Here is a 15,655-nt window from a genome sequence, read left to right on the forward strand (position 1 = left end):
AGGGTGGTTGAAACAACTACCCTCAATGCTGCAACCCAGCTCTCTGAATTTGCTAATCAAATGCTGTGATCAGTGACCGACCTTGCCCACCACTGTTCTTGGGAAAGAGGATTTTTATGTCCTTTTCTGTCACCAGCACCTAGCCAGGGACTGGACCCTGTAGGAGAGTCGGGGGTCTACACCAGTAGCTGCCCTGAGGAGAAAGCAATTTACCATTCTTTACTATAATTTATCAGTCTCTAACTTCTGCTCTCCCCTGGGTGCTGTACAGTGTTCTGTCCTCTGAGGTTTCAAAATAGTTGTTTCAGATAGTTCCTGTTTAATTGCTATTTTGGTGGAAGAACTGAGTCCTAGAGCTCGCTACTCTGCCATCTTCCCTGCAAGTCTCCTGTTATTATTTTTTAATAATAGGTGATGCTGGGAAAATTTTATAGGCCTTGGAAGGAGGCTGGGAAAAATAAAGATTGAGTATGTTGGCTGAGGAGATTTGCGCAGATGAGACCCCTTGAGGGTAGAAGAGGATAGTTTGAGAGCAGGATGGCAGGGTGGTGGTCCTGTGGGGAGGGGGGAGAAGCAACTCTCCCTCTGAGACAGGGTTTGGATGAAAAAATTGATTTGAGAAGTTGGTGTGGGGAAAAGGGAAATGATTCTTCAGGAAAATGGAAGTATGGACGTTCGAGATATGTGAAAGAATTAGAACAGCAGATGTAGGGGAATTTGATAGGAATTAATAAAACAATAAAAGCATTACCAGTATAGTGACATCAGGCAGTATGGTCAGCATGAATTGGGAATAGACACAGCTGTGTGCGTTTCATGTAGAGCTATGAAATCAGGGTATCATTTAAGCCATTAGTGTGAATATCGATGGCCCCGAGGATGATGACAAGATCTGGGGTCTAGAGGAAAGTGGAAGCCAGCTTGGTGGATGTGATTTGCCTTAATGTCACAATTGAAACTGTCCTGTGTTGTTGATCACTCAGCATTCCTGTGTAGCTGTTTTGTGCATATGTGTATGAAGCAGAAACCAAGATTGTCTTTTTTAAGGCTTATTGAAGTGGAAATGTGTGAAAAAACTTATAAGAATACTGTACATTTATTTTCTATTGATATAAAAATTAAAATTGCATGTAAGCATGGTTGAAAAGTTCATAAGTATGACCTAAAAAATACTATGATCTCGCCAAGGCCCAGGCCCTAAAATGTAACTATTTTTTATCAGTTTGGTAATTTTTCTGGTAGTTAATAAGTATAAATTTAAGTAATGTATCAACTTCAGATAGCATCTGCTAATTCCCTGCTGTGAACCAGTTTACTGATTTTTAATAGTTTTTTCCTCCTGATTTTTTATAGTCATATTATTCTTATATTATCAGAGTAAATTATATATATATATATATATTTTTTTTTTTTTTATTCTTTTCTTTTTTTTGGCATGGGCAGGTGCTGGGAACTGAACCCAGGTCTCTGGCATGGCAGGTGAGAACTCTTCCTGCTTAGCCACCATGCCCACCCTCTCTGTCTCTTTTTAAAAAATGATACTGTATTCCTGATTTTATGGGCATGGTATCCTCTTGAATGCCTCTGAGCATGGTAATTAGAATTTTAAAAAGCTCTCTTTTGATTCCTGAAATATCTCATGTTTCCTTTGGGGCAAGTTCTTCCAGTGGTCCCTCTTGGTCGGCTTTTCTTCCTTCTCTTGGGTTTCCTCAAATGCCATGCATGTAACTCAGGGTTGTTAGTTCATGGTTAGTGTGAGTGACTAGGCTAACGAGTCTAACTAATTAGTGTGGTTTCTTCTGGAATTGAGTAGGTCTTATAGGCATTAAAATTTTATTAAGGAATATCTCACACAAAAGAGTACATATAATATGTATGCACTGTTTAAGGAAGAATAATAAATTGAATCCTGCTATGTCTGTGACCCTGTTTAAGAACTAAATCTTTAAACTGTCTCTGAAGGCCCTGTGGACTGTTATTCTCCCCCAACCCTCGAGCACAGTCGTGATCCTGAATTGTTACTCATTCCATAATTTTTATAGTTTGTATATATCCCCAAAACTGTATTTTTTTTGTAAGTTTCTGAGTTTTATATGGATGGAAACATGCAGTATATATTCTTTTAACTTGCTTTTTTTGGTTTAGCATTGTTTATGAGAATCATTTTGCTGATGCAAGTCATTGTAGTTTTTTTTCCTGTTATAGAGCATACAGTTGCGTAAATACACTTCAATTTATTAGTTCATTCACCATTTGGTGGATATTTTTGTTGTTTCCAATTTGTTGATATTGCAAAGAACACTGCTATGAACAGTCAACCTTCTTATATGTCTTGTATATTTAAAAAAATATGTTCGTACTTTTATTTATGGATTTTCAAGGGTGTGTGTAAAGTCTAGGGTAAAATAGAAAAAATAAAAACAATGGTTTTCTCTGGGACGGAAATTATGAATGATTAAAAATTATTTTTTATAGACTTTGTAGTTTTCCATAGTTCCTTAAATGCACTTGGTTTAATATTCTGATATTTTAAAACACAACTTAACATATATCTTATTTTCCCTTGGAGAATACAGAGAAATGTAAGGGTTACTGAGATAAATGTGCATGTATAATTAGGATTCTTCTAACTATATATTTGAATTGCTTATGTGACTGTGAAGATGCGCAAGTCCAAAATTCTGTTGCAAGCTGAGAACTCTGATGGTTTTCAATGAATTTCCCAGGAGAAGCTGGGCTGGCTGAAGTATAGATGGAAATCCTTCTGACTGCTGAAATCAGTTTCCTTTAAGGCCTTCAGTTGATTGGATGAGACTTCCTATATCGTTGAAGGCAATCTCTGCAGTTGATTGTAGAGTAATCAGCTATAGGTGCAATCAACTGACTGCTGAATTAAATCCATGAAATATCCTCACAGTAACAATTAGGGCAATGCTTGCTTGACCAAACAACTGGATACCATAACCTGGCCAAGTTGACACATGAACTTAACCGTACAGTATATTAATAAATGTGGAAAGAATCAGTGTAACTTTCAGGTGTTACTACAAGTTTTTGCAAGCTTAATGATTGTGTAAAACTGCTGGCAAGGCCATCTATATCATGTGAGTCTATTTGTAAGTGTTTCCAGGCTTAAGTCTTAGTGTTGCTACCAGTTTTGTGATTTTTTAAAACTCTTTTTGTTTTCCTTTTCATCTGTTATCAGTCACTCAGTTTCCTTTTTCTGAATTATGTGGGATAAAAGAGAAATATTCCAAACCAATGCTATCTAAGGATGAAGAACATTTTCAGAGCCATGAAGAGATTTAGGAAGTATATATTTTTGTTGTTGTTGAGATGCTATCAAACTGTATTAATTACAACTAATAATGGATGAGACAAAAGCTTCATCTTCCATCTATAATTTTATGTGGTACCATTATTCAGTTTAGATATATTACCTAGGATATGCCAACAATCATTTTTATAACCGAATGAAATTCTGTAAGTTTGGTTAGGTGACTCTTTTTACTGATTAACTCTAGGTCACGAAATAGTAACCGTCAGTTCAACTACTCCAAAGTTTCTGAAGACAAAGGGCTTCTCTGCCCACAAGCAGTCTTATAAGATTATAAATGAATTTTGAATGGAACCTGGCATCATCCTAAAGGATTTCTAACTTCACACTGTTGGTGTAGTTTATCAAGATGGATTCAGAATAGACAAACTTTATATAGCTCACATAAAAAAAAAAGACATTTATTCAGTGTCATGGTAAGACTTTACATTTAGTAATTAACAGTATGGGTACAAAAAAATATAAAACTTACATTAAAACCCTTTGTTGAAATGCTTTACACATTCTGCAGGACAAAAAGTAAAATAACCTGTTATACAATTAGTCACAAATACAGTCCTTATGTTATTTTGCCCATACACATGAGTATTGTCTAAAACATGTCTTCTGTGTAGCAGCTAGGTCCTTCCCTCACTATGCTTGGCTAGTTCACAAATCTTTTGTAACCTGCAGCTTCCGTGTCATTTCTCTGGCACTCCTCTCCTGCTAAACTTTGTTTCCTGGCTGTAATTAAAGCGTTCTCCCATTGCCATAGCTACTACTGCTGCTGGAACCACCACCTTGGTTTCATGGTTTAGTATAGTATTGGCCTCTACCACCATAAGGGCCAGAGCTTCTGCCTCCAAAGTTTCCCCTCTTCATAGGTCCACAGTTTGAAGACTGATTGTTGTAATTGTCAAAATCATCATAGCTTCCACCACCTCCAAAACTGTTTCCATCATTACCAAATGATGGTATAGTCACGCCAGTGCCACCATATCTACCACCACCTTGACTGCCACCAAAGCTACCATGACCACGGTAGCTTCTTCCCTGATCAAAGTATCATTTCCACAAAAGACACCTCCAAGACCACCACCAAAGTTTTCAGACCACTTTGAGTACTTTGACTGAGTGAAGTACAGGCCATCTCTTGCTTAGACAGGGATTTCCTTACTTCACAGTTGTAGCCATTCACAATATGGTATTTATAAATGATGATCTTATCCACAGAGTTGTGATCATTAAAGATTACAAAGGCAAAGACTCTCTTCTTGCTATGCCTCAGTCAGTCATGATTTCAATCACTTAAGTTTTCCCATATAGCTCGAAATAATCTTAGGTGATGCTCTTTAGTGTTATAAATGCCACCAACAGAGATCTTTTTCACATTTAAGTGAGCATCTGGTTTTTGAGAGTCTTTTCTTGAGTCAGTCCTCTTTGGTTCCACAACTCTTCCATCCACTTGTGTGGCCTTACATTTGTGGTGGCACCCCCCTTCTCCACAGTAGCATGTGTGACAAACCCAGTACCTTTGGGGTGCTTGGTGTTTGGATTTCTCATTACCTCACGGTCTGTGAGTGTTCCCCATTACTTAAAATGCCTCTCAGATTCTCATTGGTGGTTGCAAGACTTAACCCTCTGATGAGCTTCTGCAGTTGTTCAGGCTCTCTAGGAGACTCTGACTTAGACATAGTGGGAGGAAAGACTTCAGTGATGCTTCTGATCCGCGTCCATGGGCAGAAAGGAGTAAGTGAAGGAAACTAATCTTATGAAACACTTTTGTTTGGCTTTCATTTAAAGATGCACCCCTTCCCTCCCCCCCGCTAAATCACATCATTCCCAGGCTTCTGTAGTTCTCTCTCTGTATGATAGGTGTTGCAAGTTTCTGGAAGTATGAAACGAGCTGATACATTCATTTAAACATATTATGGGAGTTGGTTCGAAATTTCCTGATGATCACCATGGTGATTAAATTCGGGTAATGGAGACTTGCTTCACAAACTATATGCAGTTTTCCTCAATTGAGTTTATGGAAGAACCTAAACCTTGGGTTTTTGGAGGAATCCCAGATGACTTCCTGACTTGCACCATCTCTTTGCAGCAACATGTACTGTATAAACCTGAGAAAAATTTGGCCGTGATGCCAGTCTTGGTTCAGGAAAGTCAGGTTTCAGAGTAGGGGTGGATGAAGAAAGTTTCATGTTAATAGCTCAGACTTATATTTGGCTCAAGAGATCAGAAAGTAAAAATTGTGGTCGATGCAGTAGTCTGCTCAGTTAGCTCCTAAAATCTGAGTGCCTCATTTCCTGTGTTATCTTATTTCTTATTTTACCAAACAAAATATTCATGATCTTTCTGAGTCCTAATGTGGGAAAACCTTTCAGAGAGTATTTTTGGCTCTGGTTGATTTAAAGTACTTGTAAGTTCATTGTCACTCAGTGTTAGTTTTCTCCATAATAGAATGAAATGTTCTTACCCACCAATTAGCCCTATCCCTATTAAAATTTTTGAAATACGGTGGTGGTGGTAAAATGATTCACCGTACATTTTTGTTATTATTATTTTTATTTTCAAGAAGAGTTAGTAAGTGAAAGGACCCACATGGTATTTGGTTTGAATGCAAATAAAAACCCTGAAATGTGCTTAAAGTGTTAGTAATAGTTGTAATTCCAGTGTGAAATTTGCAACACTGTAGTATGGACTTGATGTCCCTACAGTTGGAGGGGAAATTTTTTCTGCATGGTTACAAAGCAACTTCTGTTTGGAGAACAGAGAAAAGCAAACTAAGAAAAGTACAAAGAGAAAATGTCTAATCCTATACACTGGCTTACTGTAACATTTCATATTCCTTTAAATTTTAGGCTAGACTTCCTCCAGAGTTCTGTAAACTTGGGGGTGGGAGGTATGTGTGATTGCCGTCTGTCAGACATTTCTAGATTTGAAACTTTGTGACATCACATTATTTCTTTCCCACCTTTAGCATATAGTAGAAAGTAGGCATATACACACAAACACAAACTGTCAGGGTGAGCCAGAAAATCTCATAAATACAATGATAAAAGGCTGCATGTGTCTTGAAATTCTGTGCAGAAACTAGTTTTTTCTCCCATTTTGGTAGTCATTTATTTCAGTACTGGTTTTTCCTGTTCTCACTTTCTCTTGTAAATGGAAATGATTTGATATTCCTCAGTTATCATTTTAGAATCTACTCAGTTTTACTCAAATCTGTGCTATGTATAGAGTGTTATATTCTTGCCCACATCTAATCTGGAAGGAGAAATGGAGACAGGAGAGTGGGTGCCTGACTCATAGAGATGTAAATGATCTTATTATACTTGAGCTGCAACCACACCTAGAAACCTTGACAATAACAGGACCCGTGTTTGATATACCTCACTTGTTAAATCCTGTTTGGATTTTAGAATGTCATATGCTGTCTTGTTCATCAGCAAAGTTGAACAGGTGCTAGAACAATTATGAAGCTTTAATCAGATTTATGATTACATTACTTCTCACTTTGGCCACACAAAGAAAATGAGACATAAAACCAAAACAAATTTATGGTTGTTTCTTTTATTGTTGGTTCTGGTTTCCTGGTTTCATCAAGATTCCCCAAGATAATTTTCGTGGGTAAATTCATTGAAATTAAGATAATCTCATGTTTTGTGGCAAACTATTAATCTTTTTTTATTTTTTCAAACTATTACTCTTTTAAAAATAGCTTTCATTTCCCTGATTAGAAAAATACTACATGCTTAGTGTAAGAAACATTAGGAAACTAAAGAAGAAAATGAATAGTTTCTTAATCTCCAAACCCAAATGTAAACAGTAATATATTTAAGTGAATTTATTTTCCGGTCATTTTTCTACTTAGACATCTATTTTTCTTTTTTTTTAATTGGGGTCATACAGTAAATTTAGTTATATCAATTTTAAATGAAAAATATTTAGAACATCTATTTCTTTTTAAAAAGTGATTAAATAATGTTCAATTAAAGTATAACTTAAAATACACAAAAAGAACCCAAATAATAATCATATAATTTAGTGAATTTGTAGTGAATTTTTAAAATAAAATAAACATGTCCATGAATTACCACTCAGATCAAGAAGGAGAACATTACTATTCTTGCTCTTTTTCCTTCCCAGTCATTACTTCTGTTAAACTTAACCACTGTGCTGGTTTGGAAGGATGTATGGACTCTAGAAAAGCCATGTTTTAATCAAAATCCCATTTCATAAAGGCAGAATAATCCCTATTCAATACTGTATATTTGAAACTGTAATCAGATCATCTCCCTGGAGATGTGATTTAATCAAGAGTGGTTGTTAAGGTGGATTAGGTGACAACATGTCTCCACCCATTTGGATGGGTCTTGATTAGTTTCTGAAGTCCTATAAAAGAGGAAACATTTTGGAGAATGAGCTATTTCTGAGAGAGCAGAGAATGACATAGCCACGAGAAGCAGAGTCCACCAACCAGCGACCTTTGGAGATGAAGAAGTAACATGCCTCCTGGGATGCTTCCTGAAACAGGAAGCCAGGAGAAGAAGCTAGCAGATGATGACATGCTTGCCACGTGCCCTTCCAGATGAGAGAGAAACCCTGACCGTGTTCACCATGTGCCTTTCCAGATGAGAGAGAAACTCTGACTATGTTTGCCATGTGCCTTTCCACTTGAGAGAGAAACCCTGAACTTCATCGGCCTTCTTGAATTAAGGTATCTTTCCCAGATGCTTAGATTTCTATAGACTTGCTTTAACTGGGACATTTTCTCAGCCTTAGAACTATAAAGTAGGAACTTATTAAATTCCCTCTTTTAAAAGTCATTCTGTTTCTGGTATATTGCATTCTGGCAGCTAGCAAACTAGAACAGGCAGCTAGCAAACTAGAACAACCATTATTCTGATTTCTGTCATCATTTGTTCAATTTGCCTACTTTTGATATTCTGGTAAATGGATTCACATGTATGGTCTCTTTTGGGTCTGGTTTCTTTTGCTCAACATTGTATCCACGAGATTCATCTGTTTCTGCTTGCAGCAATAGCTAGTATGCTATTGTATGACTATACCACAATTTATGTATTCTGCTATTTGTGGACATTTTGTTTGTTTCTGGTTCTTGGCTATGAATGTTCTTGTACATAACTTTTCATCCCTGTACGATGGGCATATTCCAGTAGCAGAACCACTTAGTCTCAGGGCATGTGTATTTTCTGCTTATAGATATTACTGGTTTCCTGAAGTGTTTATATCAATTTATATTCCCATCAGCAAAGTATGAGATGGCTTATTTTAGCTATTCTAGTAGGTAATGTAGTATTTCCTATTTTTTTTTAGCTGTTTATATTGGTTTAATGCAAGTTAAATGTAGTTTACAAAGGGAAAGGACAAGTACCTTTGTATAGAATGTACAAACACAGCATCAGACCATGGAGCCCATGTAGGAGTTGAGGGAGACCACACTTTTCCCTGGGAGCAGTAGCTCTAATCTCAGGAATGGTTCTCAATAGAAGGCTGGGTAGCTAAGAGCACCCTCATTCAGTCCCAATCTCAACCCATACTTCTTGGTTCCCATTTCCTGATCCCACCCACCTCCCACCCAACTCCTTATAAAGAGCCCCATGAGCTGAGACTAAGGAGAGGATCATGTCCCTTGGGGTATGTGCCCCATGTCTGGGAGAAGAAATATACACCACTGAACACCAAGCATATGGAAGAAGAAAGGGACATCATGGCTGAGGGAGAGGCAGGCACCCAGGAGGTGGATGGGCCATGCCCCTAACCAGCCTAGAAGGAGGCACTGCTTCCAGGTGTGCTTAGAAAAAGAAGGAAATCATACAACCTGAGGGGGAGGGGATGGGATAGAGGGTAAGGACCTGTCCCATTTATATACAACATTGTAAACATATATGGTCTGTATTACGCGTTCTTCAGTCTGGTATTTACATGTCTGTCTGTCCATCTGTTAGTCTGGGTGCTGGATCTCAGGAGCCTTGTCCCCCTGCTTCCCCCAGCCCCACCTCCCTGCTTCAGCCTGGAGCCTGGAACAGGTATGGTCCCCAAACTTGGTGGGAGCCAGCAGCCTAGGCCTCAGCCTCCACTCTAGCTCCAGAGTCCTGTGTGTTGTGTGTTTGTGTGTGTGAGTATGTGCATGTATGTACATGGGGAGCCGGTGTGCAAGTATGTTCAAGGGAAGAGGCATAGTGTCACAGAGGCTGGGCAGGTGAGGCTGCTGAGGCAAGGCCTTCCTGGGGTTATTAGCTCACAAGTAGGATCCTGTGCAGGTCTCTGGGTCCTGATGGTGTTGCACTGAGGGCAGAGCTTCCTGGCATCCAGGGCCTGTAGCCAGCATTCCTTGCAATGCACACACCAACAGTGGATGGATGTTAGGGGCATCAAGTTTGAGTCCATGCAGATGAGGCATTTGTACTGGTCCCTATGAGATAGCTGCTGTTTAAGCTCCCTTACTCGAGCCTTGAGGGCCTCAAAGGTGGTCACAGTTGAATCTTTAGTGATTTTCTTGATGCCACTATTATTACAGGTCTTCTGTATGGCCTCCTGCTTGCTGCTGTCATCATTGCTGGTGGATGGCATCTCTGCATCACGGGCCCATTTAGAGAACTCAGGTGTGATGCATGTGCTGGGAGGGCTGCCATTTAGGGCTGTACCCCAGAGTGCCTCTCCCTCCTTGGTTCCACCAGGCTCCTCGCCTGTGCAGGGAATGACATCAGCCTCCATGTATTGTGGCTTCCTATACTCTTAAGAGTGTCATCCCCATCCACATCCAAGTCAGCAGCACTGTCTGAGTTTCCTTTGCAGCTGCACGTAATGAAGCCAGAGCCTCAGAAGCCACCTTCTATGAGAGTGGTGGGCCGTATCTGCTTCTGACCACCCCACTCATACTCCTCAAAGTGGTTGCTGTTCTCATGCTTCATATTCACACCATCATCTTAAGCCATGCAGAAGCATCTCTCTTAGAAAGGCAATGCTTCACTTGCCTACTCATCTCCTGCTCTGATGCTACCAGGGGACAGTTGCACAGGGGACATACCTGCCCTTTATCTTTCCCCTGTTTCATTTTCCCAATCTGAGCATTCAGTCGGGTCTGCTGGTTGGCTTATACTCTCGGGAATGTCTTCTTCTTCCCGCTGGCCCCCCTGCTCCGCCAGCCGCTCTGGGCCCTTGGCATAGCTGCTGTCTGATGGGGTACCCTGTGGCTGCTGCACGGAGCTGCCCCAGCCCCAGCTTCCAGTGTCCTGGGCCCTGCAGCTGACCAGGGTAGCTTTGCGGGTGGGGACCCTCAGCTCCTAGCATGTTGGCCCTGATCACATCTCCTATCGGTTTTAATTAGCATTTTCTTGATGTCTAATTATGTTGAGCACCTTTCCATACTTTTATTGGTTTTCTGGATATCCTCTTTGATAAGGTTCTTGTTTTAAGTGTTTTGGCATTTAAAAATTGAGTTGTCTTTTTCTTATCAATTTGTGAGTATTCCTTACCTATTCTAGAAATGATTTCTTTGGTTGTATGCATTGCAGATATCGTCTTTTTTTCTGTCTTTATAGTGTCTCTTGATCACATAGTAAACTTAACACTTGATGTTGTCACTCCCTTAATTAGCATTCACTCCTCAACCTACTTGATATGACTTCTGCCTCCTGTCTTCCCTGGATATGTTAAATCTGTAGCTAAAATATTTTATGCTCTTTTGTTTTAAACCTTGTTCTTACCCCTATTTGGGTTCTTATGTCACTTGTATTGTAATTATTCCTTACTTGCCTTTCTTCCTTACCTGAAATGTAAACCCTTGAGTGCATGTACTTGGTCTTAAAATTCTTCCAGTACCTACCACAGTTTAGGTAATGAGTTAGTATTAGTAAATGTGGAATTATAATTGGGCTATTTAAAAAAAATTATTGCTATCATTTATTATATTTAGATGAACAGGATATCAGATCTATCATACTATTTATCTCCTTGTATAAAATAAGTCATGACTAAACATCTTTGGCATTTCCCTTGGTCTTTTATATAAATTTACTCTAATCTTATAATAGCCTAAAAGTAAATTGAATCCCCATTTTATATTTAAGGAGACTGAGGCTCAAGAGGTTGTATAGCTTTCCTAAGGCCACATATGTCTCTCTGGCTGCTAACCCTAAAGGGTTTATGTGTCTGCCAGAGGAGAGACTGATATGAAACTTATATCAGCCTCTTTAATATACCTTAAGCTAAAAAGGGGGTATCTATAAAATGCATAAGAATAACCTCCAGGATAACCTCATGACTCTGTTTGAAATCTCTAAGCCACTGACACTTTATTTTGTCTCATTTCTTTCTTCCCCTTTTCGATTGAGAAGGTTTTCTCAGTCCCTTGATGCTGAGTCTCAGCTCATTCTAGGATTTCTATCCCACGTTGCCCGTTGCCCGGGAGGTTTACACCCCTGGGGGTCATGTCCTGTGTAGGGAGAGGGGAGGGTTTTGAGTTTGCTTGCTGTGTTGGCTGAGAGAGAGATAGGCCACATCTGAGCAACAAAAGAGGTTCTCTGGGGGGTGACTCTTAGGCTTAATTTTAAGTAGGCTTAGTCTATCCTTTGTGGGGGTAAGTATCATATGAACAACCCCAAGATTGAGGGCTTGGCCTGTTGATTTGGTTGTCCCTACTGCTTGTAAGAATATCAGGAATTCTCCAAATGGGGAAGTTGAATTTTCCCTCTTTCTCACTGTTCCCCCAAGGGGACTTTGCAGCTACTTTTATATTCACTGTTCACATCACTCTGGAATATATCAGGGCATCACTTTGAACAAACCTACAAAATCTCATGCCCTATTCAAGGTTCCATGTACTTATGTTATTGGATTAAACCGTCCGTTTAAGTCATATTAGGAAATGCACTTGTCAAAATATAAATTTTGTACCAAATAAACATTTTCTGCTTTAGTCTCACACGTAAGTTAAAGTTTTAAAATATGAATGACCATCTATTTTCAACACCTTGCAGTATTGACATTCCTTTGTTCTTCCTCATATAAAAACACTTTTTAATTTGTATATTTAGTCACTATCATTGTACACTCTAGGACTTCCTAGATTGTACCATCTCAGTCTCTATTGTCCATCTTTCCTGGTAATGAAGATTTTTTACCTGTGTTTTTTCTAAGAGTTTTATAGTTTTAGTCTTTAAGATTTAGATTTCTGATCCATTTTGAGTTAATTTTTGTAAATGGTTTGAGGTTAGATACCATATTCACTGTTTACAGGTGGATATCCAGCAGATGTTCAGCAGAAAGATGATTCTTTCTGCCTTTTCAAAAATCAATTCAGAATATATGTATTAGTTTATTTCTAGACACTCAGTCTGTTCCATTGAACCACATATATCTGTCCTTATGTCAGTACTGCAGAGTCTTGATTACTGTAGCTCTGTAGCTTTGTTGTTAAGATTTTTTTGTGGGTGTACAATTTTGACATTTCTGTACTAATTTTATTTTTAAATTTCATATTAGGAAATTTGTAGGGCTACAGAAAAATCATATAGGTAGAAAATCCAAGGTTCTTCCCTCCCTCACAAATTTTTCCTGTTATTGACACAACATTTGTGTAATACCTTGGCTGCAATTGATGAGACAATAATATTATAATTATATCATTAACTGTAGTCTGTAGTTTGCGGTTTACTTCTTTCTGTTATAAGTCTTCTGATATTTTTTAGAAAACTTATTCTAGTAACATAAATACAAACCTTAAAAAATTTCCCCTTTAACCACATTCAAATATATAATTTAGTGCTATTAATTTCATTCAGATGCTGTACTACTATCACCACCATCCATTACCTCAACTTTTCCATTACCCCAAACAGAAGTTCTGTAGCAGTCAAGCCTTAAGTCTCTATTTCCTACCCCCACCCTGACACTGGTAACCTCAATTCTTATTTCTGACTGTATGAATTTACTTATTCTGAACATTTCATATCAGTGAGATCATTCAATATTTGCTCTTTTGTAGCAGAATATCACTCAATGTGATATATTCAGGGTTCATTCATGTTGTTGCATGTATCAGAACTTCATTCCTTTTAATGGCTGAATAATATTCCATTTTAGATATATACCACATTTTGTTTATTCATTCATCTGTCAATGTACACATCCATCTTTTGGCTATTGTGATTAATGCCACTAGGAACATCTGTTTGAGTCTCTGCTTTCAGTTCTTATGGGTATATACCTAGGTATAATACCTGTGAGATTGTTGGATAAAGTGGTTATTCTATAATTAACTTTCTGAGGAACCACCAAACTGTTCTCTATGATGGCAGAACCATTTGCATTGCTAGCAACAGTAAAAAAGTTTTATTATTCCTCCATGTCCTCTCCAACATGTGTAATTTTGCATTGTTCTAAAAGTACCATTCTTGTGGGTTTGACATGGTGCCTCGTGGTGGTTTTGATTTGCTTCTTCCTAATGGCTAATGATGTTGAGCATCTCTTCATGTGTTTATTAGCCATTTATGTAGATCCTTTGGAAACTTGTTTAGCTCAGTTTTTATTGGGTTATCTGTTTTCTTGTCGTTGAGATGTAGGATTTCTCTGTGTATTCTGGATATTAAATTCTTATCAGAAATTTGGTTTCTAAATATTTTTTCCTATTCTGTAGGATGTCTTTTTGCTTTAATGATAAGGCCCTTTGACATGCAGAAGTATTTTATTTTGATGAAGTTCCATTTGTCTATTTTTTCTTTTGTTGCTTCTATTTTGGAAGTAAAGTCTAATAAACCATTGCCTAACACAGTGTCTGGAAGGTGCTTCTCTTATGTTTTCTTCTAGGATTTTTAGTTTTTGTTCTTATATTTAGGTCTTTGATCCATTTTGAATTGATTTTTGTATATGGTATGAGGTAGGAGTCTCCAGCAGCATTTGTTGAAAGACTATTTTTTTCCCCACCGAGTGTACTTGGCACCCTTGTCAAAAATCAGGTGACCATAAATGTGAGAGTTGATTTTTAAACTCTCAGTTTGATTCCATTTATTTTTGTCTTTTCTTGTGCCACTACCATGCTGTTTTTTTCTATTAAAGACTTATCCCCCCTATTATTTATCTATTAATTTTTAAAAATTTTTTTACACATCTGCCTGTACTCTGCATCAGCAACAGACACAAGTTTAGTCACACGATCACATTGTGAAAGCTATAAAAGTAGCATGCTGTATTGATTACTGTGGCTTTGTAATAAGTTTTAAGACTGGTAATTGGGAGTTTCCAACTTCATTCTTATCAAGATGATTTTGGCTATGTGGGGGTCCCTTTACCCTCCCATATACATTTGACTGGTTCTTCCATATCTGCAAAGAAGGCTGTTGGAATTTTGATTGGGTTTACATTAAATCTTCAAATATCTTTGGATAGAATTGACATCTTAGCAATAGTCTTCCAATCCATGAACATAGAATATCCTTCCATTTATTTAGGTCTTCTTTGATTGCTTTGAGCACTATTTTGTAGTTTTTCATTTATAAGTCCTTTGCATTCTAGGTTAAATTTATTCCTAGTTACTGGATTATTTTAGCTGATAATGTAAGTGGAATTTTTTCTTTATTTTTCTGATGTTCATTGTTGCTTATACAACCACTACTGATTTTTGCATGTTGATCTGTACCCTGTGACTTTGCTCAATTTATTAGGTGGATTTTTCGGGGTTTTCTATATATAGGATGAAGTCATTTTCTAATATGAAAAGTTTTACTTTTCCATTTCCAACTTGGATGCCTTTTATTTCTTTTTCTTGCCTAATTGCTATAGCTAGAATTTTTGGTTTTATATTGAATAATAGTGGGGACATTGGGCATCCTTGTCTTATTCCTGATATTGGAGGGAAAGCTTTCTGTGTTTCACCATTTGAGTATTATGTTAGCTATGGGTTTTCATATATGTCTTTTATTATCTTGTTGAAATTTCCTTCTATTCCTAGTTTTCTAAGTGTCTTTATCAAGAAGAGGTCCTGTATTTTATCAAATGCCTTCTCTGCATTGATTGAGATGATCATATAATTTTCCCTTGTTTTATTAATGTGCTATATTACATTAATTGATTTTCTTATGTTGAACCACCCTTGCACACTTGTGTAAATTCTACTTGAACATGGTATTTGATTCTTACAGTGTGCTATTGGATTCATTAAATATTTTGTTGAGGATTTTTACATCAATATTCACAGGGGATATTGGTCTATAATTTTCCTTACTTTTGTATATTTCATCTGGCTTTGGTAATTGAGTGATGTTGGCCTCATAAAGTGAGTTAGGAAATATTCCTTCCTGTTCAGTCTTGGAA

General features: G+C 37.7%; 1 protein-coding gene and 1 pseudogene across 2 annotated transcripts in view; one reads left to right on the top strand and one right to left on the bottom strand.

Annotated features, from left to right (window-relative positions):
* DIP2B (disco interacting protein 2 homolog B) overlaps positions 1 to 15,655 on the top strand; it is a 340,427-nt gene that overhangs the window by 22,458 nt on the left and 302,314 nt on the right. The gene's annotated exons all lie outside the window — the stretch shown is intronic.
* On the bottom strand, positions 9,580 to 10,511 carry LOC143690189 (E3 ubiquitin-protein ligase RNF220 pseudogene; annotated as a pseudogene).

This window comes from Tamandua tetradactyla, chromosome 7, assembly GCF_023851605.1.
Source record: "Tamandua tetradactyla isolate mTamTet1 chromosome 7, mTamTet1.pri, whole genome shotgun sequence".
In the NCBI taxonomy this organism is placed as follows: Eukaryota; Metazoa; Chordata; class Mammalia; order Pilosa; family Myrmecophagidae; genus Tamandua; species Tamandua tetradactyla.